The sequence below is a fragment of the Carettochelys insculpta genome, chromosome 1 (genome assembly GCF_033958435.1).
Source record: "Carettochelys insculpta isolate YL-2023 chromosome 1, ASM3395843v1, whole genome shotgun sequence".
Classification (NCBI taxonomy): domain Eukaryota; kingdom Metazoa; phylum Chordata; order Testudines; family Carettochelyidae; genus Carettochelys; species Carettochelys insculpta.
Window position 1 is genome coordinate 73,477,910 of NC_134137.1, and position 24,547 is coordinate 73,502,456.

The 24,547-nt window shown below is 44.7% G+C and overlaps 1 long non-coding RNA gene across 1 annotated transcript in view; it reads left to right on the forward strand.

Moving 5' to 3' along the window:
- Positions 1–24,547, forward strand: part of LOC142005311 (uncharacterized) — a 117,288-nt gene that overhangs the window by 79,536 nt on the left and 13,205 nt on the right. The window contains exon 3 of the long non-coding RNA XR_012643091.1: positions 17,369–17,444. This is a non-coding gene — a long non-coding RNA (uncharacterized LOC142005311). The remainder of the gene's footprint in view (positions 1–17,368; positions 17,445–24,547) is intronic.

A 24,547-nucleotide genomic window follows, 5' to 3' on the forward strand; every position in this document is an offset into this window, starting at 1 on the left:
GTTTAAGCAGTTTGTCTCACCCCACTGGAAATCACTGTTTAAAGCTCCACTCTGCTGCATAGATATGTAAAGGCTCCCCTATTCAAATCCTAAACAAAAATGCTAATCCTTGGGATATGCGACACTTTTGTGTGGTGCTCTCTCAGACTGTAGTGTTGAAGCTCTTCCACTTTGCACAACTAATTTAGTATTCAGAGTGAACCATGTACAGGGCCTCAATCACAAAGGCATCCACAGAAAGGTGTGGACTAAAGGTAGCTTTCCAAGGACTAGAATCCTGACACAGCTAAGAGGGCTGTGACTGTGGTGGTGATTGAATTGAAAACCCAGGTGTGGGAGGAGTTTGGACAGACCGTGGAGAATGACTACCAGATGACCCCAAAGGTGTTCTGGAAAACCATGTGTCACCTTAGAAGGGGGCAGTGGCACATTACCCAGGTTGTACTCAGCAAGGGTGATAAAACTCTGGCTTTGACTGAGCTTATCAAGAGGTGAAAGAATAACTTTGAGGAATTCCTCAACCTGATAGGCCTGTTCCTCTGCTCCCTGACCACCTTCAGGCACCAGCATCAGAAACCTCGGGATTTATTTCTTATGCTGAGGTTGAAAAAGTGCCCTCATAGTGGTAAAGCAGCATGGGTAGATGAGATTCAGCAAGAGATATTTAAAACACTGGAAAATGTTGTGGTTAACATGCCTCTTCAGTGTTGTGTGAAAGGCGCGTGCCTTCCTCTGGACTTGCAAACAGAAATGGTGGTGCCAATTTTTATGAAAAGAGACCAGAAGGTGTGTTCCACCTATAAGGGAATCACACATCTCATCGTCCCTGACAAAACTTATGCCAGGATGTTGGAAAGGCGAGTATGCCCATGAGTTGAACCTCAGACTCAGGACGAACAATGAGAGTTCAGTCCTAGCCATGGAACAATGGACCAACTCTTTGCTCTCTCACAGATATTCAAGAGGTCATGGGAGTTTTTCTAATCCAGGCTACCTTTATTGTGTAGGACTACCTCTATATTGTGGAAATGGCATATGACCACATTCCCCAAGATCTCCCGTGAGAATTGCTGCGGGAATATGCGGCATCAGTGACACTTTTGCAAGTTACCCAGTCCCTCTGTCCTCAGAATGAGAGCCGTGTTTGTATTCTTGGCATTTGAAGTTCATTCAAGGTCGGTGTTGACTCTGCCAAGGGAGTGTCTTGTCCCCACTCCTGTTTGTGATTTTCACGGACAAGATATCAGTGAACCACCAAGCTGCAGCGTGCCTCTGATACAGAGATGTGGAGGTGGCAATTCTGCTGTTTACAGCTGATGTTATTCTTCTTACTTCTTCAGACTATGATCAACAACATGTATTCCAACATTTCAGTGCAGAGTGTGAAGCAGCCAGGATGAGAATCAGCATCTCCGAATCAGAGGTCATGGTCATCTCCTGGAAGAAAGGGGGAAGCAGCTCCCTTTAGTGGATGAGTTCAAGTATCTACAGGTCTTGTTCACATGTGATGGCATATGGGAGCAAGAGATTAAAGGGTGGATTGGTGCAATGGTGGCAGTGATGTGAGCACTGTGCCAGTCTGTGGTGGTGAAGTGGGAGCTTAGTTCTCGGATGAAGCTCTCTGTTTACAGGACACTCTACAGCCCCATCCTCCCCTATGGTCATGAATTTTTGGTAATGGCTGAACACACAAGGGCTACGTCTACACGTGAAGCCTACATCAAAGTAGCTTATTTCGATGTAGCAACATCGAAATAGGCTATTTCGATGAATAACGTCTACATGTCCTCCAGGGCTCGCAACGTTGATGTTCAACTTCAACGTTGCGCAGCACCACATCGAAATAGGCGCTGCGAGGGAACGTCTACACGCCAAAGTAGCACACATCGAAATAAGGGTGCCAGGCAGAGCTGCAGACAGGGTCACAGGGCGGACTCAACAGCAAGCCGCTCCCTTAAAGGGCCCCTCCCAGACACAGTTGCACTAAACAACACAAGATCCACAGAGCCGACAACTGGTTGCAGACCCTGTGCCTGCAGCATGGATCCCCAGCTGCAGCAGCAGCAGCCAGAAGCCCTGGGCTAAGGGCTGCTGCCCACGGTGACCATAGAGCCCCGCAGGGGCTGGAGAGAGAGCGTCTCTCAACCCCTCAGCTGATGGCCGCCATTGCGGACCCCGCTATTTCGAAGTTGCAGGATGCGCAATGACTACACGGTCCCTACTTCGACGTTGAACGTCGAAGTAGGGCGCTATCCCCATCTCCTGATGAGGATAGCGACTTCGACGTCTCGCCGCCTAACGTCGAAGTTAACTTCGAAATAGCGCCCGACGCGTGTAGCCGTGACGGGCGCTATTTTGAAGTTAGTCCCGCTACTTCGAAGTAGCGTGCACGTGTAGACACGGCTAAGATGATGGATACACGCAGTTTCTTCAGAGGGTACTGAGCTTACTCTTTGAGATAAGGTGCTTTGGACTCCTAATAAGGATGCCCCCTGGAGGCTTCTGTTGAAAATATATGAGGCATGTCCCACCGAGCAGAGACCCCAAGGTAATGCTGGAGGAATTATGCCTCTGATCTGGCCTGGCTGGAGAATCCCTCGGGAGGAACTGGCACCCGTTGCAAAGGAAAAGTAGGTCTTGTCCTCCCTGCTATCCCTGTTGCCGGTGCAACCCTCCCCAGGAGAAGTGGACTCACACATGAGAATGCTGATACAACATAGTGATTATGGCACTCCCCTGAGAAGCAGGCAATCCACGCTGAACCAGTTCCCTCTCTCAGACTCTTGTCTGCCCAATTCAGGAGGAATAGTTTATATTAATTCACATATGTAGAGCTCAGTGGTGATGTACAATGTTATGTATTTGTATAAGTTAGTCCCATGGAAAAAAGGCAAATTCACCAGGCGTAATTTAAAGGAAACTTAAACGTTAAAAAAATAACCACAGAGGAGAGTCTGGATATAGGTTCAGGATCAATTTCTGCTGTGACTGGGATCCATTGCTCCCATTAAGCAGCACAGGGTGAAATTCAGCGCACAACCTGAACTGTAGATACATGCCCTTTCTCCCATGGTTTTAAAACCAGTGCTCCCAAATTTTTCAGGATCATGCCCCCTCCTTTTGATTTTTCAGAAACACTCACACCCCCTCCACCTCTTCTTTACCATCATCTACCCCCTGAAACAAAAAATTCAATTCATAATTTGAAATAAACACAAAAGCTTTGACAGAAAAATGTAATTTAAAATTAAAAATAAGCACAAACAATATTTCTTGTCCCCTTGTTGTTGCCTGGTACAGCTCCATGTGGAGAGCTGCCTAAGCCCTGTGCCAGCCTCCAGAGCTGCCCACGCCATCCACCTACCCGCCTGAGACCTGTTCTGCCAGAGCCACCTGCCCTGGGCCAGCCTCCCACTCACCCACCAGTTGCTGGGGTCAGCTGTCCACCTGTCCACTGGCAGCCCAAGTCCCGCGCTGCCAGGACCAGTCACCCACCCACCAGCCACCCACCTCAGCCGCGGGCCAGCCACCCAAGCCACACACTGCCAGGGCCAGTCATCCACCCGCCATCCTGAGCCACTCGAGCCCCATGCTGCCAGGGCCAGCCACCCTCCCACCAGCCCGAGATGTCCAAGCCTCATGTTGCTGGGGCCAGCTGCCCAAGACCTGCTGTGCCAGGGCCAGCCGCCTGAGCCCCACGAGTCCCACAAGCTGGCTGCTGCCCAAGCGCTGCAAGCCCTGCGAGCCTCCCACCCAAGCCCTTTCCTTGCCCTCCCACAAAGCCAGGCACCTTCAGCCCCCCATCTAACCCCATTCTCTTCCTCCTCCCCCACCAACCCACACTCACTCTCCTTTGCAGAAGGCAGCCAGCTCCACGTGGGTCTTTGCCAGCTGTCTGCTTTTTATAGTGGCTGCACTGAGTCACCAACTTAAAATGGAAGGGGCTGAGAGCTGGAAGCAAAGGCTGAATCTTTCTTCAGGTGGGGCAAACGATGGGGGCAGGCCTGAGTTGCCTCACATGCACCCTGGAATCTCTTCACACACCCGGGGGGCATGCCCCTAGTTTAGGAAACCATGTATAAAACAAACACACCCTAGGCTCATACGCTCAGCAGACTCAAGCCTCTGCTACACTACGATGGTCCCATTGGAGGGGCCATGTAATACAGCAATTCAAAGCAAGCTAATAAAGCACTGGCATGCATATTCAGCACCTCATTAGCATAATGGCAGCCATGCGAACAAACGGCAATTTTCAGATTGACTGTGAAGATGGGGCAGCTTCAAAATAAGTGTCCCGCTTTGACATTCCTTTACTGTGATCTATTTCTGTGGGAATAAGGGAATGTTGAAGCAGGGTGCAGCTGCTATTAAGTTAATGAGGTGCTGAATATGCATGTCCATGCTTCACTAGTTGCTTCAAATTGCCTCATTACCATGGCCCCTCCAACGGGAGCATGGTAGTGTAGCAGCAGCCTCAGAGAACATTTTTGGATTTTAAAAGTGGAGCAGTTTGTTTCCCAAACTCTCACAGTTGTACCTATGAATCAAAGACTGTAAAAGTAGAACAACAAGTCCTGTTTCTGACATCTTGTTACCTTTCATCGACCCTAAGATCATTGCTCATTCAAGGGTCTGTAAAGCATGCAAACACACTGTAATTCTGATAATGTGGTAAAATAAGCCAGAAATGAAAACTGAAGATGTGTCATCAGAGATCCCTGGAAGAAAAGCAGAAACTAGTGTGAATTTAAACACAGTGACAACATGTCCAAGTCCTAACTGAATTTCATCTGAAAAATGAAAGAAGTAGCACAAAGATAATTTGAGGAAACTATAAAGTCCCAACTGAGTTATATGACTTAATTTTAAGTGTGGAGAAAACCTTTCATTCTTGAAATTGAGACTCACAGAACAGTTTTATCAGATGAGTTTTCAATTCTTTGTCACCCATAACAAAATTCCTCCACAACAGTTTGAGCAGCAAGGATGTTTGATGATGGGGAAGCAGCTGACAGTCGTTCACTAATTCAGATTTTTTTTTTTGAGGAACCAATGATCTGAGATAAAACAGTTAAACAATTACATGTCACCTGCTGTGAATTTTGAGGGTCCAGAGAACCAAATGTTTGTCATCATATCTACCAGTTTGTGACCAGCTTTGTTTCTGGCCAGCAGCACTGTTGCATGAAAGACATGATATGGTGGAGCAACTCAACCTCAAGTTTCTTACTTCCCTGGTGAGTGAAGCTCAAGCAGGTCACAGAAGTGAATCACGCAGAGCTTTTGATTCAGTGTTTGAAATGGGGAAACATTCTCCGTCATTCAGATCTCCTCTGTAGGTCATAGGCATATATTGTAAGTGCATTTGGTGTTGCCAGTGGGAACGGACCTTCCCTTCTTTCCACAAATGCTTTCATCTGCAACGTTTTTAAGCAAATGAAATATTGTCATTAACTGCAAAGCTAATGTGATAACTGAAAAAGTAATCAGGCAATGAGTGAACATGATGAGTGCACTTCACATCTAAAACTTGCTCCCTCCTCCTTCCCTGGCTCAAGTAACTGCATGTTACTTTAATTATTCTTCCATGAAATGCCATAGTCAAAATGAGTTCAGAAAGATTTCAATACAATCCATAGCATCACAAATACCACTCTCAGGTACAAGTAGTTCTGCAGAGTTAAATCTGAGAGACAAGCAGATGAAATGACAGGTGTATACATAAAATAATAAAATATAATAGAAACCAGTTACAGCCATGTCATTTTTCTTCCTTAAGCAAAATTATAACAGAAAAATTACTACAACAAAAGTGACTGTAATTTCTTTAATGACTGAAAGATATATCACTTTTAAGAGCCAACTTTCACTCTTTCAGTATAAATTATAAATAAATAGTCTTTTGTACCATGATTATTACAGTTCATTGCATTGGAAACCATGTCACCTACACTGAGAGATACATTCAGTAACTCATGTCCTAAATAATCAGATGTAATTAATATGATTGTCACAATTAATGTGTTCTCATCTGAAACAAGCAGATGGGGACAAGAGTTTTCGATGCACCTGGTATCAAACTAACAGGAGCCTGACAAAGGATCTTTTGCTTGATGTGTTGCTTACCTATTTGTCTAAGAATGAAGAAGCCTGCTGTATGCATGTGCAGAAGATTTGCCCTACCCGGAAAACCCCACCTTGGTATTCCTTAAAATTCAGATATACGATATAATGCATTCCAGCTTCATCATGTCCCTATCAGAGGAAGTCAACAGCTGTAAGCATTATAAAGCGGCAGTGTTCTCACATGTTGGGTGGAAGTATAATTAACAATGGAAACATTTCTTTGGAACTTGAAGTATTTACAGTTAGAATACTGTTCAACTGTACAGTGCTTTGCATCAGATGTTCTCAGCACTTTACAAGTATTAAGGATCTAAGCTTCACAACACCAATGTGAAGCAGGGAAATAGTATCTCCCTTTTACAGACAGCAGACTGAAAAACAGAGAAGTTGAGGGCTAAATCCTGGCCCCTCTGCTGTGTTGACCTAGGACTATTCCCTGCTCTCTCAGTATTTGTTGTTCTTGTAAGTTTAACAATGCCATAGGCAGAGATGAAAGTAAACTGGTGCACCCTGGTGTGCAGCTCCAGCAAGAGCAGGCTGAGATGCAGCAAAATGTGGCATGGAATTACTTCAGGAGCTGGCAGGCACCAGGGTTGCAATAGGACAGCACCTGTAAGAAATTTTAAGTTACGTTTACCTCTAGCCATAGGTGTACCTGATTGACAGCTATGATTTGCTTGTTGGCTTTCAGCATGCCTGGGGGCAAGCAGATGAGCATAAACAAACATGAATAATTGGGATTATTAAACTTGCTAAGAACCACTGCTTCTTGTATTTCTATAAGGCCTGGTGGAAGTGGTTACACTAAAGGCTGGATTTAGTTACGATAGTGTAGGCCTGAAAGTATAACACGAGGTCATCATTCTGAATGGTCACTGTGAGAAGGTACACAAGTGGGTGCACTACACCACAAAATGCTGCCAGATAGGAGTTTGGGGGGCGGGGGATTTTTGCAGATCGGTTGCTAGGCAGTATCTAGGTAGTTAAATCATATTGACTTACAGGAATTATTCAGAAATAATTGATGCAAATTATTAATATTAATGATTATGGTTAATTATGGATCTGCAGAATGCCACAGATGGGATGTAGGCAGGAACTGATCTTATGATAACTGGGATGCCAGAGCAAATAAAGATACATGTCATTCACATGTACATAACATGGGGCATAAGACACCACTGCTGGTTCATGTTCCTTGAGTTCTCTTGTACTCTGGAAGTGGTTTTCACTGCATCTGTGGCCTTTGGAAGTGCTCCATTAAATGATTCTTCCTCCCTGTATTCATCTTCTCCTTTGGAGTACATGACAAAGCTCATACTCTAAAGCTCGTGACATACCCATTCATGCCCTCGAGGTCCCATGCTTCCTGGGGGCTTTTCCCATGCTTCAGAGGCTTGCGACAACCCTCACACTCTTTCTTGTCTTTCCAGAGGCAAGGGTCTCTGCTTTCTGAGCCACTCTAATCACAGGCAAATCACTAATTCTAAACAACATCCCTCCAATGGCTCTGACTCCTTGTCTTTCTGTTGAGGCAGCCTTCCAGGGCCTGGCAAAGGATGGTGGGAGCCAGGACCACCCCCTACTCTGAGCTCCAGCCCAGGGATCCTAAACAGCAGCAGTTGATGGGGCTTTTCCTCTGCCCCAATTACAGCAGCCTTTTCCCTGGGCCATTTTTCATTCCAGCAGCTTCTCTCTGGTGCCTGGCTGAGTCTCCCTTTACTCCAAACCTCAGTTCTCCAGAACCACTTCCTCCTCTCTGGTTCATTCCTCGTCTCCTTCCCCCTTCTTTACCTGAGGTAACTCTTTTTTAGGTGAGCCTGCTAGCCTTAACAGGCTGAAGGTTACTAATTAGCCTGCTGCTGCAGGTCAGCTCTTAATGAGCCTCAAGTTCCTCTTATTCAGGGAACAGAAACCTACTCACCCACTTCCTAGTTTATCTTCTGTCCGTCAGGTTCCTAAAGCCCACTTCTTTCAGTCTGCTACAAGTATAAATGTGACATGCACTTATTATCCTTGACTGCTTATTTGGATAGGTTTATACTGTTTAGTAATCAAACATAGTGCAATTGTTTGGTTTGTTTGTATTAGCATAATTGTATCTGTATTGCTCTGTAGCCAGTGACATCAATTCCAGAGGAAAAAAAAGAGAATTCTGTGTGGTCCATATTGGGAAAGAGCCTGTGATTGATTATTCATAATAAATATTATAAGCGTGACAAATCAGTTGTGTCATAATTTATCAGGCTCCAGCTTGCACATAGAAGGGAAAGATAGTTCCTAACAGTATTTATATCCCTTCCTGATACAAGGCAGCCGAATCAGTTCCGGGGACCTCATCTCAGGCAGGTTTCCTTTACTGTCTCCCAGAGCAGACATAATAGAAGTACAGTACAGTAAAAGCCACGTTATCCAGCAATGGGATAACAAGCACATTCTGTTAAGCAGCACTGGAGGATGGCTGCTATGAGGCCTAACCATTGTCTTGGAATAATTCAGAATTAATATTTTAACTGACAATCTCTCCTTAGTAAATCTACACAGGAGCTTTCTGAGGCTTTTCACCCCACCATGCATACACAAAGGCTTTTTCAATTTCTGGGACTGAGGAATGAAGGGATTTTTAAAAAAGCATTGCTATCTGTGGTTCCTTTCCTTGACAGTTGCTTTCAAAATCTGGACAGTAAATGCACCTATAAGTATATGGGAAGCAAGTTTATTCTGATAGCCTAAAACAGCAACAAAAAATCGGAAAATTTTTGAAAAGGAAGCACAAAAACTTAATAATGAAAGAAGAGTTGCACCAGATTCAGAGGTATTATGTAAGGTATTGTAATTTTGACCCATTCCATTAACTCAGTCACACTTACTCTCACCATACTGGTGTGTAAGGCAGTGTTCTTTACATATCACCTCTGAATCTGGCACACTTTATTAGTTTGTTACAAACTCCTCCATGCAAATAACTAATTCAACATGATTTTAAGATTCTCAGATATTTTAAGAATAGACATGAATGTGACAATATAAGCATCAATTGGTTTATCATAAAAGCTTACAATTTGTTTGCAAAAATTATTCATTTTTTATTTTTCAAAGTAATTAAAGATGAGAAGTAATTTATGTTCTCAAGAAGGTTGTCATGGCTTTTTTGGATTAATCAGGCACTCACTTTCTTGTTGGAAGGTTTTATGAAAATTAAGTTGATGAACAGAGCTTCTTGCAGTAGTACTGTGCCAACCCAGGGATATCATTGGTATCCATGTAAATGAATAAAAGCATAAAATCAGATTGTTTATAGAAAATGTATTCTCTATAACTTTAATTTAAACAATGAGTTAAGATGCCTGAATGACATGATTGGAGAACATTCCTCAACTTCTTGTTTTCAAATAAATGTGCCTAACTCAGACACAATTCTACTGAGCTATCAAGTTTCATGTTTTCTTGTATGGATCTCACAGCCAAATGATCACCTCTGGAATCAAACTGTTCACTTTAAATGCATGCCCCGGGCTACAAACTCAAGATTAGATCTGCAAAGGTGATCGTGAACACTTACTTGGCTGGGTCTACACGTGCCCCTTCCTTTTGAAAGGGGCGTGCTAATGAGCAGGTTCGAAATATGCTAATGAGGCACTGCAATGAATATCCAGTGCCTCATTAGCATAATGGTGGCCGTGGCAATTCAAAAGTGAGGCTTTTCGAATCGTGCGCTGCCCGTGGAGACGGGATCTTCCGAAAAGACCCCCCCAGTTTTCGAAAACTCTTCTTCCGATCACTAGATATGAAGAAGGGCTTTCAAAAAACTGGGGAGGGTCCTTTCGGAAGGTCCCATCTCCACGGGCTGCATGCAATTCGAAAAGCCACACTTTCGAATCACCACGGCCGCCATTATGCTAATGAGGCACTGCATATTCATTGCAGCACCTCATTAGCATCTTCAAACCTGCTCATTAACATGCCCCTTTCTAAAGGAAGGGGCATGTGTAGACCAAGCCACTATGTTTCTCATCAACAGCTTTCAGATCTGTGCTTCCAGCTGTAAACTACAGGCCAGGATCTTGGTGTCACATTCGATCCTGACTTCTGCCAAGTAACTCTCAGATATCACTTTTCAGAATAGGTTTGCAATGCATAAATGGAAACAGAACAAGAATAATCTTTCTGTCTACATATTAAATAAAACCTGACCAACTTTAACTACATGCTTTCTGAAGCATGAGTGCAACAGTCTCCCTCTGTGGCTGATAGAGGCATTTCTTGATTCTGGATGCACAAAAATTGCCTCTTAAGTACCAAAGTACCATAAGTACCAAATATCAGCCTCTGTCAACTCCTGTCCCCCTTAGGGGTAGATTCTCAGTATGAATTCTCCCACAAAACATTGTGTTTTCTTACAGGGAGAGATTTAGCAGGAGGATAAACATGCAGGCTTGTATTATAGCAATGGCTAGTTCTAATAAGGTTAGGAGTAGAAGGATAATTAAAGTTAGGATGGATAAAACTGGTATTGTTGGTATAAGGGTTAAGCCAGCAGTAGAAATTAGTTGAATCAATAAATGTTCATTGTCAGGTTAGCTGTGAGTCATACACCTAAAGCAAAAGGTCAGATGAAGAGGTTAATGGCTTCAATTTTTAGGGCTGGGACTAGTGAGGTAGGGGTGCTTTCTGGAAGTAGGTGACCTAATGATGATATTAGTTGATTTTGTAGACCTGTAAGTATAGTGGTAAGTCATCCTGGAACAGCTAGTCCCATATTTATAGATAATTGGGTAGTAGGGGTGAATTTGTATAGCAGAAGGCCTAATATGTTCGTTATTAAAAACATTGGTACAAGGTTAATGGTCATTATCATTCAGATAATGCCATAACCACCAAGTTTTAGAAGAATGGCTGCTAGAATTATATAATTTCCCTGCTCAATAAGAACCTGATTATGAACATACTTATTACCTCTACAATACAAACACTGCACTTAGTATCATCATGCTGTCTGGAATGGCTCACACCTGTGAGTGCCTTTCTCAGGGCAGACCATCAGAAAACAAGGACAGACACCCTGAACTGGTGGTATGTTCTATTATTGGATTTCATCAAGCCAAAAACCAATATGAGCTCCTGCATCACTACACCGATCTCATTGTGCCATCACAGACAGTCCCCTTACACACTCCAGTCTATCTTGCCATCCAAACAAATTGAACTTTGTGATAAAAGGTTACTGAAACCTAAAATCACTTGGCATCAGGTATTTTCGAGTGCTAAGAGACCAGTCAGTGCTCCAAATCAACTGGTACTCCAGATCTTACATCAAAGACAACACTGACAGCCAATTCTATAGTAAACTCATGATAAGATTATTAACTAAGAAAAAGAAATGAGAGCTGTTGAGAGATTAAAGCAGGTAAAACACATTAACAAATGAGTCAAAGTTTCTAAGTCCAAAATGACAGTAGAGATACAACAATCTGCCAGTTTTCCAAAAGTCCTTGCAAGGCTATCTAGAATAGCTGTAGGGATCTCCATCATTTTGTTCAGTTATTCTGCTCTGTTAAAATCCAAAGTGGGTAGAATCAGTACTTATAGCTTCTTTTCACAGACAGTCTGACAAGGGTTTGTGTCCATACAATAGCCAACTATTTTAAATTCAGCACTTCTTCTGGATTCAATGAGTTATATAGTCACAGGGATATACATAGCTTAATATTATGCTATTATTTTATAACAGGAATAGGTAAGTGAAAACAATGCAAGTAACAGTTCATTAGTTTTCATGAAGTTCTAACATTTGATACTCTTACACTAACACACTTTGATCTAAAGTTATAACTTTATGCATGCACCAGGTATGCATAATGTAAATGTAATGTAATACAGGTTGAACAACTGTAGTCTGGCACCTATCCCACAATAGTTACTCTGTGTCTTTGAAATGCACCTGTTATTTTGAATTATCTTTCTGAAATAACAGGAGCACTGTTTTGGCATCTTTGTAGTCTCTGTTGCAGAATAAGTTAGGGATGCCTTGAAATAGTGCTTTGTTTCAACATTTGTCACTAAATGCCAGAATAGCCTTGTAAGAGTGTGAGAGGAACGCCAGTCAGGGCAGGGGTTAAACAGGGCCTGTTTGCCCGAACAGCCCCACCCCGGTTCACCTGCAGCGGGTGTCAGGACTGGAGGAGTATAAAGGGAGGGAAGCCAGCCCAGTTCAGGGCTGACCAGCCAAGGGCAGGAGCTGGCTCTGAGGCAGCAGGGCCTGAGCCAGAGCTGCCACCCAGTCGGCTGCCAGAGGGCAGAACCCCAAGACCCTCCCCATGGCACAAAGGGAGGAGCCCCTCCCAGGGAACCCCTCTCCTGCTGGAGGGCAAACTAGATTCTCAGGGCCATGCCCCAAACTTACCCATTTGCCTCTCAGGTGGGGGCTAAAGACCCACACCCCAGACCCCAGCAAGGGGACCTAGCCACTAGGCCACCCTGTCATCAGTGGGAACCGTTCACAAGCCTATTTCAACCTATCCTCAAAATAAGCTATGCAATTTGGGTAGTGCAATTGTGTAGCTTATTTTGAGTTTGGGCTGTTGTGTACACACAGCTTAACATCACAGAGCATTGACTGCTGGCACTGATGGCTTTTAACAAACGTTATGGGATTGTGAGAAACTTGGCCACGCCCATGATAAGTGGACATCTGGCTAATAAAATCACGTCAGACCACTGATTTTGCCAGACTAAAGAGTGCCAAACTAGAGAGGTTGAACCTGTAATAAAAAACAGGAAACAGACAGGCAAAAACAATAAAATAAAAGTCTCTTTTGATCTCTATTTACACACAAGTGAATTATCCTGAACATTTTAATTCCTTTGATAGTCACACAAAACTAAAATGTCCTAAGGCTTTGATCTGAGCTCGTCTGTCAGCATCACAGAACTATACTGGTTTGAAAGATTTTTCTATTTCAGAAATATTCCCTACCATTATAGTGGAAAATTCTGTTATAACTGGTAGAATCTTTCAAAAAAATAGAACTTTTTAAGGGTGCCTCAGTGGAAATGGGAATTTTGGATTTTAAAAATCTAGCTTTAGCCTTCATCTTGTCCACCTTTCACAAGCCCACCGAGTACCATTATAATACTTGGTGTTCTTGAGTAGTAATTGTGCAGTGGGGCTGAATGACCCTTTATAACAGTGCCCAAGAGGCTAAAAAAGGACCTGCCAGCAATTTCCATCTATGCTGGATGCACTCAAGATATAGGCTACGTCTACACGTGCAGCCAACATCGAAATAGCTTATTTCGATGTTGCGACATCGAAATAGTCTATTTCGATGAATAACGTCTACACGTCCTCCAGGGCCGGCAACGTCGATGTTCAACTTCGACGTTGCTCAGCCCAACATCGAAATAGGCGCAGCGAGGGAACGTCTACACGTCAAAGTAGCACACATCGAAATAGGGATGCCAGGCACAGCTGCAGACAGGGTCACAGGGCGGACTCAACAGCAAGCCGCTCCCTTAAAGGGCCCCTCCCAGACACAGTTGCACTAAACAACACAAGATACACAGAGCCGACAACTGGTTGGAGACCCTGTGCCTGCAGCATAGATCCCCAGCTGCCGCAGAAGCAGCCAGAAGCCCTGGGCTAAGGGCTGCTGCCCACGGTGACCATAGAGCCCCGCAGGGGCTGGAGAGAGAGCGTCTCTCAACCCCCCAGCTGATGGCCGCCATGGAGGACCCGTCAATTTCGACGTTGCGGGACGCGGATTGTCTACACGGTCCCTACTTCGACGTTGAACGTCGAAGTAGGGCGCTATTCCTATCTCCTCAGCTGCGTCTACACGTGCACGCTACTTCGAAGTAGCGGCACCAACTTCGAAATAGCGCCCGTCGCGTCTACACGCATCGGGCGCTATTTCGAAGTTAACTTCGACGTTAGGCGGCGAGACGTCGAAGTCGCTAACCTCATGAGGAGATAGGAATAGCGCCCTACTTCGACGTTCAACGTCGAAGTAGGGACCGTGTAGACGATCCGCGTCCCGCAACGTCGAAATTGCTGGGTCCTCCATGGCGGCCATCAGCTGGGGGGTTGAGAGATGCTCTCTCTCCAGCCCCTGCGGGGCTCTATGGTCACCGTGGGCAGCAGCCCTTAGCCCAGGGCTTCTGGCTGCTTCTGCGGCAGCTGGGGATCTATGCTGCAGGCACAGGGTCTGCAACCAGTTGTCGGCTCTGTGTATCTTGTGTTGTTTAGTGCAACTGTGTCTGGGAGGGGCCCTTTAAGGGAGCGGCTTGCTGTTGAGTCCGCCCTGTGACCCTGTCTGCAGCTGTGCCTGGCATCCCTATTTCGATGTGTGCTACTTTGACGTGTAGACGTTCCCTCGCTGCGCCTATTTCGATGTTGGGCTGAGCAACGTCGAAGTTGAACATCGACGTTGCTGGCCCTGGAGGACGTGTAGACGTTATTCATCGAAATAGACTATTTCGATGTTGGCTGCATGTGTAGACGTAGCCCTCATGAGGTTAGCGACTTCGACGTCTCGCCGCCTAACGTCGAAGTTAACTTCGAAATAGCGCCCGACGCGTGTAGACGCAACGGGCGCTATTTCGAAGTTGGTGCCGCTACTTCGAAGTAGCGTGCACGTGTAAACGCAGCTTTAGTGTATTATTTCCTTTTCTTTTTTCCTCCCTTTTTTTAACCTATAGTTAATGGCTATGTCTACACTAGCCCAAAACTTCGAAATTGCCATGCAAATGGCCATTTCAAAGTTTACTAATGAAGCGCTGAAATACATATTCAGCGCTTCATTAGCATGCGGGCGGCCACAGCACTTCGAAATTGATGCGCCTCGCCACCGCACAGCTCATCCCGAAGGGGCTCCTTTTCGAAAGGACCCCAGCTACTTTGAAGTCCCCTTATTCCCATCTGCTAATAGGAATAAGGGGACTTCGAAGTAGCCGGGGTCCGTTTGAAAAGGAGCCCCTTCGGGATGGGCCACATGGTGGCGAGCTGCATCAATTTTGAAGTGCCGTGGTCGCCCGTATGCTAATTAAGCGCTGAATATGTATTTCAGTGCTTCATTAGTAAACTTTGAAATGGCCATTTGCATGGCCATTTCGAAGTTTTGGGCTAGTGTAGACACGGCCAATGAGATATTACAAGGGTGGTCATGATCAGTATACTTAAGCTATTCTAATGCTAACTGGTTTCCAGCTTAAAATTGTGAACGTTCTCATATTACATATCATAATTATCAGACATTTCTAGCAGACGATGTTGGTCTTATAATAACTCTCTGATGCAATAATCTAATTGCTTTACTGTAAACCTACATAATTTTTATTGCTCTGATATGCCACATCTTTCTATCATTGTATAGTATGTGTGGTGTCTCTATTGTTCAACACAAATAAAAGTAAATTTCTTTTATTTTCTTATTGTCATTGGGTATCTGTATTTCATTTATACTGCTTTAGGGCTTCTAATGAGTAATACATTGTCACTACTGCCACAAAGCCTGAATTTCAAGTTGCACTTGTAAGGAGTTTAGAGTCCTTTGCACCAAAGGACTTGCACGCACTCAGTTATAAAACTGGAATTTTTGGCAGAGGAGGGAATTACTGGAAGAATGCACTATTTCATCCTACTGCAGCTGATCTTTAAATTATTTCCTCAACAAATATGTACAATAATTAGATGTTTCTCAAAAAAAAAACTAAATAAAAATGTCATTGGGAATAGGTAAAATATATACAAGAACCAAATATACAGATAATCTAAACCTAACAGCAATTTGAACTGCACTGATTTTACATTTCTTTTTACTTTAGTGAAGTGACTCATGATCTATACTGCTTTGGGATCAGAATCAGGTCCTATGTATTCTATTTTGAGACCACCACTGGGTAATTTCCTTTCTCTTGATGCTAAAGTAAAGCATCATTATCCAGTACAAAAGCCTTTAATAAGCAAGCTCTCAAGTCAGGGAAATATCAAGACACTGGCGTTTAAATACAAATTCTTTCATTTTGAGAGTGTCAATCTCACAGTCCCTACCTCCAAGGATAGTTGAACTCCCAATTTGACGTACCAAAAAAAAATGAGTTTTTGGATGCTGGGGGCTAATGCAACCTGCCAGGAAAGTCAGGAAAAAGAAACTAAGTCCCGGGTGACACTGCTCGAGAAATTAATCCTGGAGTTTAGCATCTGGATCCTTCAACTGCCAAGCTTGCCCCAGTAGTCTGTTTCATCGCTGGGCCAGATTAAAAACGAATGATGAACAGGAACAGGTTCTGCACCACCAGTGACAAGTAGAAGAAAAAAAATCTCAAAACCAAATGAGTCTTGCCATTGCATGTGTGTGCTAATGGGCATTGAAACAATGTGCCGCTTTAAAGCTGTGTCAAGAAAAACCAGCCAAGTCTGTCAGTTTGCTTTTGCAAACAGGGTGAAAGTTAGAGGTGGCAAATTTGTGCAGGTTCAAACTCCTATTAGAGTGCCACCTGTTACATTTTTTACCAAGCACACAGGATTTTGAAATGCATTTGCTTACAGGGTGCTTGAAACTTTTGTCAAGCATTTCAATACCATCCTATAAACATGCTAGTTCAAAATAAAAAAAAATGCAATTTCAAACTACAGATGGGCTCCAGATGCAAAAATTAACATCTCAATTTTGATATCCCCAAAATTTAGACAAGTTACAATCTAGGATTTTAGTTCCTTTAGAGTGTAGTGGCCACCTGCAAAAGTTGGATCACAGATCCTCAGCTCCTCAGTTTAGTATGCATATGGTGAGGCAACCTACCCCTCACTCACAACCACATTTGGGAAGCTCAGTTTCTAGGATTATGCTTTTTGCCCAGCCTTACTTTAAAAAATAACCTGTAAAACTCCTCCTCCTACCACTTCACTTTCTAAAATCTGCCAAGACACAAAAGCTATCCTGAGCTCCTTGGTTCTTTCTTCAAGAATTTGCTTTTTACTCTTCCAAAACTAAGCATTACAAAAATAAGAATTTTGATCGTATCATTGGGGGACAAAACTGCACTCTGATGATGGAAAGGTAGAACAGCAGAAAAATGTTGAGGTCTACTGCAACATTACTTATGAGGGTGGGAACCTTGAAAAATAATGAGTTCCCCAGAGAGTAATATCTGATTTCAAGTCAGGAATGATTAATCCAGCTCCACCATTTCAATAAGATTACTGTGTTTTCTCTTTTTTCTTTTTCGTTCGTGGCAGGCTGAAGGTGTGTGTCCTGCACATGATGATTGGAGCAAGAAACGTATTCCCTTGAATCTCTGCAATGTGTGAGAAGGCTAGTATATCTATATAGATTATAAATCCAGGCCACATTTATGTTCACATTGGGGAGGACACAGACTTGGGAGGAAGAGGGGCACATATGGTTGTGAGAAAACTGTGCAACTTGTACATTTCATCTGATATAACACATATATTTTATCAACATGAACACTTCTGTCTGATGCTGTTTGTGTGGCAAACAACTTGTGCAAGTGAAGAGAAGGAAGAAGGTGCAGCCAGAACTGCAATTTATATCCCTCAGACTTGGCCTATACTAGGCGGTAAGCAGATTGCAGATATGCAACTCTAGCTACGGCAATTGCATAGCTAGAGTTGACTTATCTGCAATAAACGTACCTGACTGTCCCTATGGAGGCTGGTAGACAGAAAAGTTTCCTTAAAGCAATCTGACTTATTGAGCACCCATTGTAGTGTAAGGATAAACAAAGAACCATGCTGTAAGCAGTAACTAAAGAATTCCCTGACCAGGAAAATCACATGTTTATTATGCTCCCTACTACCACACATTCTGGTGTTCTCTGGGGACAAAAGAACTTTTTGAAAACTGGACACCCCTCCTTGAAAAATCCGGCCTTTTTTGGGTGCTGAGCAACAAAAAACTGAATTACCAAAATGACCAGGCACTTTTGAAACTTTTAGCCTGCTGTCACTGTCTTCAAGTAAACGCAGCTATCAGCCTCAGATGCTTTTTATCAAAACAATGTGAGTGAATGCAACTCCAGTTGCCTTGGAGAAGAAACTGTCTGTCAGATGTCTCCCGCTCACAGAAAGGTGGCTAACGCAAATAGGTATTTTGAGGAATAAAAATTCTTCCCACCCATCTTTTCAGAAATTCCTCTTTCTGAGCACCTAGACAGAAGAGCACCTGTCACCAAACTGACATTCCCAGTGAAGTTGGATCATCTGCACCCAACATTCCATATCAGCATTCTCACCAGATCTTCTCCCACCAGAAAGAATAGGATCTTTAATAACTTCAGTTACTCTTGCTATGGATCATTTTGACAGCTCCTTAAAGTATTCAGAATTAGGTCTCACTTCCAATCAAACAAAAAATCCATGTCCAAAAATACATTTGACAAATGTTCAGTCTCATGACTAGGGTGGTACGGAGCTATCAGAGAAGGAGATGAAGAACACCAGCCTAAGAGAGATTCTTGGAGCTCTGATGCAAGAGATGATAACCTTCAGCAGCTTAAAATAGACTTGTCTCTCCCAAGTAGTTTCTCCTTCACATGCCTCTGTCTTCATCTAAGGTTTGTCTCTTCAGCTACAGCCAGAATCTCCAGAAATGGGAGGTCTCCTGAAAAAGCAATCATATTTTTGCCTGAGCCCCTTGCCTCACCCTTTTCCAGAGATTGCAAGGGTCTTGTTCCCTGAACTTCTGTGATGTGGGCTCACAGGTGATGAGTAGAACCTTCACCCAGCCCTGTCTCCTCTACACGTCCCTATCTCCTTGTTCTTGCTTTCTTCCCTTCTGTGCAGTGCTACAAACCATGCTACTGCACAAATTAAACTGTATGGCCACCTCGCTACTTCCTCTCAAAACACATTTACATTGTCATAAAACAGATTTCAGCTGTGGGCCTGCAATCTGTTTTCCACAAACATTTACAAAATGCAAATACAAAAGCAAAGCTAACACAGAAAATCAAAATTCAGTTTCTATTTTGTACATGTTTTGTAGACAGTTTGTTTTCTCCCAACGTTTACTCAACTCTATTTGATAATGCTACTTAATTTTTCTACAGGATACACAGAGGACATGCTGGTAGAAGTTATAATGTCTGAATGGAGGCTTTTAAATTAACACAAAATGATCTATAAAAAAAAACAAATTTCCATTCCTCTAAAAAGTTGTAAAAAGCTAAACTTGATAATATGTGAAATCTAGAAGGTATTAACAGAAAGGGACAATCAACTGATTAGATTAATTCTAGATCAGTAACTGCAAAATCATACAGATATGTATTCTTGGTTGATATCATTTAAATCACACAACTAAATATATTAGCTGATTAAAAGTGTTGAAGAGGTGGCAGAAAAGCTCTCAGAATCAAACCTGTTCTCTTAATCAGATCAAAGACATGTAGTCTATCAAATAAACTTAGATGAGTTAATCTCTAATTTAATAACTCCTAATACACAAACTGGATGTTGTGCAGCAAATCATTAAAACAAGGCACAATGTGTATATGCACAGAAAATCGATATATGCACTGTAGGCCAGAAAGCATTGGCATTTATGTGCACAGAATGTAGCTTTACATTCACAGATGACTGTGAACCAAACTGTAAGATCAATTCACATGGCTGATTACCTGATTCAGCCCACAAACACAGGAATTTGCATTTGTAAAGACTAAGTCCTCCTTTGGAAATGTTTTGATTTTAAGCTAGTGTCTAATGTGATCTTAGATCTGCATCTGAAGCATTTTCTTCAGTCTTCACAAAATTGTGAAGGCTTCCCAAAATTCACAGACAGAAAGGGCTCATGTTAGATGATTCCATTGAACCACTCCTCTGAAAGGTGGAAAACCCCTGTTCAAATCCCTTCTCCTCATGAGGGAGAAGGAAGGAACTGAAGAGTGATATCCCACATTTTGTGTGAACGTCATAACCACTGGGCTAAGAGTTACAAGAAAGGCTGCTGCCAGCACTGCCTCCCTCCATTTTGTGTGGAGTTAGGCAGACGCTGAAGCTGTTCTTGCAAGAAACACCTGAGGGACCTAAAACTTCTGACTCCTTGAAAGGGATTTCTGCATCATTAACAGAGCTAGGTGACTCTCTGCTGCCTGGATTTAGGTGCCTAATCTGTGAGGGGTCAGGATACACCAGTCTGATCAGCAACACCTTTCAGTTAGTTTAGGTGCCTCCTTGCCTGGTGTGGTAGGATTAGTATGTTCTCTCCTTATTGCCTGTCTCTCCCTGTGTACTGCCTCAAGACTGTAGATGCTTAACTTGGGCTTTGTGGAGTCCAATGATTTTCAAGTTGTTTCAACACCTTGGGCTCTTTAGCCGTGTCTACACGTGCACGCTACTTCGAAGTAGCGGCACTAACTTCGAAATAGCGCCCGTCACGGCTACACGTGCTGGGCGCTATTTCGAAGTTAACTTCGACGTTAGGCAGTGAGACGTCGAAGTCGCTAACCCCATGAGGGGATAGGAATAGCGCCCTACTTCGACGTTCAACGTCGAAATAGGGACCGTGTAGTCGTTGCGCGTCCCGCAACTTCGAAATAGCGGGGTCCGCCATGGCGACCATCAGCTGAGGGGTTGAGGGACGCTCTCTCTCCAGCCCCTGCGGGGCTCTATGGTCACCGTGGGCAGCAGCCCTTAACCCAGGGCTTCTGGCTGCTGCTGCCGCAGCTGGGGATCCATGCTGCAGGCACAGGGTCTGCAACCAGTTGTTGGCTCTGTGGATCTTGTGTTGTTTAGTGCAACTGTGTCTGGGAGGGGCCCTTTAAGGGAGCGGCTTGCTGTTGAGTCCGCCCTGTGACCCTGTCTGCAGCTGTGCCTGGCACCCTTATTTCGATGTGTGCTACTTTGGCGTGTAGACGTTCCCTCGCAGTGCCTATTTCGATGTGGTGCCGCGCAACGTCGAAGTTGAACATCGACGTTGCCAGCCCTGGAGGACGTGTAGACGTTACTCATCGAAATAGCCTATTTCGATGTTGCTACATCGAAATAAGCTATTTCGATGTAGGCTTCACGTGTAGACGTAGCCTTTGTGAACCCAAGCCATAGCCTCTCTGTTGTGAAGTTCCCTCATCAGTGCAATGGAGATAACACGTCCCTCTGCACAAGTCCTGAGACAAGAAACTGGGATCTTACAATTTAACACAACATATGTATACAAATGTTACTTTTTGATCTGGGCTCCAGGCATTTAAGAACAAAACAAAAAACTTGGAAGAGTTGTGTCAACAATAAGGGAAATCCACTCAAAACATAAAATTGGGGATGCATTTTGAAAACAACCTGTAATGAACTCCCCTCACCATGCTGGAGCTGCCTGATGATCACCTTGGGAATTAGCTCTGAAGGTTAGTACAACCTCTCCTGGCAGTATTTTACTCACTAACAATTCTGCTCTTGGGCTAACACCACTCCAAGGACTCCAGTGTCATCTTCATGATGCAGTTCTCCACCCATGTCATGATCTGTGCTCCCCCTTAGGTGGGTGAGTCCTGCAGTCCAGCTGTTGGCAACTTCAGACAACTGTCCAGCCACTTCTCCAGGCCTCAGCCTACAAACCCCAGCAAACAATCAGCATCTCTCCCTACCTCCCCTGTCCCTACTAACAGCACAGCTCTGTCCAGGGTGCTAGCTTCTTTCTGACTGACAGGCACCTACTGCCCCTTCCTTAAGCTCTATGGAGTAACTCACCCTAATCTGCCCTGCAGCTTTTATATGAACCTTGAAGGTCTTGATTAGCTGCTTCTCTTAGCCACTTTCTAACTGGCTGGTTCAGAAGGGCTCTATTAACCCCTTAGAAACCTGTGTGAGGCCAAGGCCCTATCACAGACCCAAGTGGAAAGAATCTGTAAAACTAACATCTAAAACCTGTTCATATGTGCAGTCATGGGAACCGCACAGGAAATCATTTGCTGTATCTGTGCAAACATAAACTTTAAATTGTACATGCAATTGGACACGCTACATTTAGTCCTAATAAGGAAACATTAAAAGAAGATTTTTATATCAGTCATACAATTAAATGAAATGACTGTTCAACAAGGTGGCTCCAGTGGAGTAGTTGGCAGCTCATTCCTCCAGGATGCACCAGCAGTACCTAGGGAGGTGAGGCGCACCAGGGGTTTTGGGAACCAGGCAGGGGTGGGTGTTGGGAGCAGGCTGGGCTGGAGGGTGTGGGGAAGCTGCTGGTGGAGGGGGAGAGTGCCAGGAGTGGGCCGGGGTAGGCCAAGCCAGAGAGTGCAGGGGGAGCTGTGGGCCAGGGGAGTGTTGGGAGTGGGCCAGGCCAGAGCATGCTGAAGGAGCTGTGGAACGTGGCTGGAGGCACTTGGCTGCATGGCTGTGGGTGCCCCGCCACACAGCCAGAGCTGCTTCACAGCTCGTGTCTGTTGCTGCCCCACCACGCAGTAGACGCTGCTTTCCTGTGCACAGCTGGAGGTACCGGCAGCTCCTGTGGGCTGCACCGGTGGTAAGTCCTTAACTTACCTGGGGGAGGGGGAGGGAAGCAGTGGGCTGGGGACATTCGAGGACTGGGCTGGAGGGTGCAGTGGGAGGTGTGGGCTGGGAGTGTGTTGGGAATGGTCTGGGCTGGACCAGAGGGTACGGAGGAGCTGTGGAGCATGGCTGGAGGTTTCTGACTGCATGGTTGCAAGCACCTTGCCACGTGGCAGAAGCTGCTTTACCGTGCACAGCTGGAGGTACCAGCATCTCCAGTGGTAAGTCTTTAACTTACCTGAGGGGTGGTTAGGGGACTGGGCTGAGCAGTGTTGGGAGTGGGCCAGGTTGTGGGATGAGGGAGCCTGCAGGAAGGTGGGTTGTTGGGAGCGTGCCAGGAGTTACAGGGGGCAGTTGTGGGCAGGGGGGTGTTGGGAGTGGGTCAGGCCAGAGGTGAGAGGGGGGCTGTGGGCAGGGGGGAGCTCAGCAACAGGGGAGCAGGCAGTGGCTGAGCCGGACCGATCCTCCCTGCCATTTGCCATGTCTTATTTCTTCTTGCTCATATGGTCTTTCGCAAGGCATGGGCAGGGCAGCAACAGCAGTGCCAGCAGCCTGCAGGTGCCAGGTGGGCAGCACGAACCACCAAGCGTGATGGTGGGTGGGCATACTGAGCAGCTTCTGCCCCCTCATTCTGCATGAGATGTGGGTCTGGGATACTTGGGTCCCTGGATTATTTGGTTAATCCAAATGGTGTATAAACCATGATTTGGTCACCGGCATCCAAGGGAGCATGACTCCTTACGTCACCCCAGGGAAGACAACCCTGTCAGAGAATTCCCCACTGTCTTGTGGGTAGGTTCGGGAGATCCAAAGCCTATGGGAGTAAACCCAGACAGAAAATATGGAGTGGAGACCCTCAGGCAGTTAGCAGGGAGGATTCATCAAACCTGCTTTCCGGCATCTCCTTGCAGTCACCTGAGTTCCAGACATACTGACTTGTGTCTTTCCTTTGGATTCAGCTGGGGTAAACGAGAGAGGGATAGTGCTGCTTGCGCAATGCACTTGCTCCAAACACTAACCCAGGCAAAGCAGCTTGTAAGAGGGTGCCAAATGGAGAGGACACTCCATCCTTGCTGATGGCGTGGAAACAATATGGGAAGTGACAGTTACAGGTAATAAACCCTTCTATCCTCAACTGGTGAAGGGGAGGCTGACACAGGTCACTTTCATTCATGGGAGGAGTCATCACACTCCACTGCTCAGCTACCACCTGCCTGAAGCCAGACAGCTCCTGGTCAATAAGTTGCTGACCTGCCACATCTGTCTTCCTCATTGGGTGAATGGGAATAGACCAAAAATCGAAATGTAGATGTAACTGATGTACCTGCCAAAAAATTAAATAAGAAATCAACTTGCCTTCGGCTCGGTAGCTGAAATGTGCAGACCACGTGTCCAGGACTTGAATCTGCCCATGACCTTATGAACACTGACTCAATATGCAAAACAACAGTCATAGATCAACAGCTACACAAATGGAACGTCAATGCTGCTGCTCTCCAGAAAATCAGGCTGGCAGATACTGGTTCAGTGGAAGAAACCAATTGCACTTTCTTCTGCAAGGCTTGAGTTCAGAGGGACACCACCTCTATGGAGTTGGATTTGCTGTTTGGAACAATCTGCTGAAATCTATCAATGTGCCCACAGCTGAATCAGAATGTATTATATCCCTGAAGCTCTGCACCAAGTCAGGATATGTCAACATCATCATTTCTTATGCACCCATGTTGGTGTCATGCACTGAAGACAAGGATCACTTTTATTATAATCTTCAGAAAGTTACCGACTCCTTTCCAAATGACAAACATCTGTACATCCTTGACAATTTCAATGCTAGAGTTCGATGTGACCATCAGTCCTGGCCCATCTGCCTTGGTCATCGTGGTATTGGGAAAATGAACGAAAATG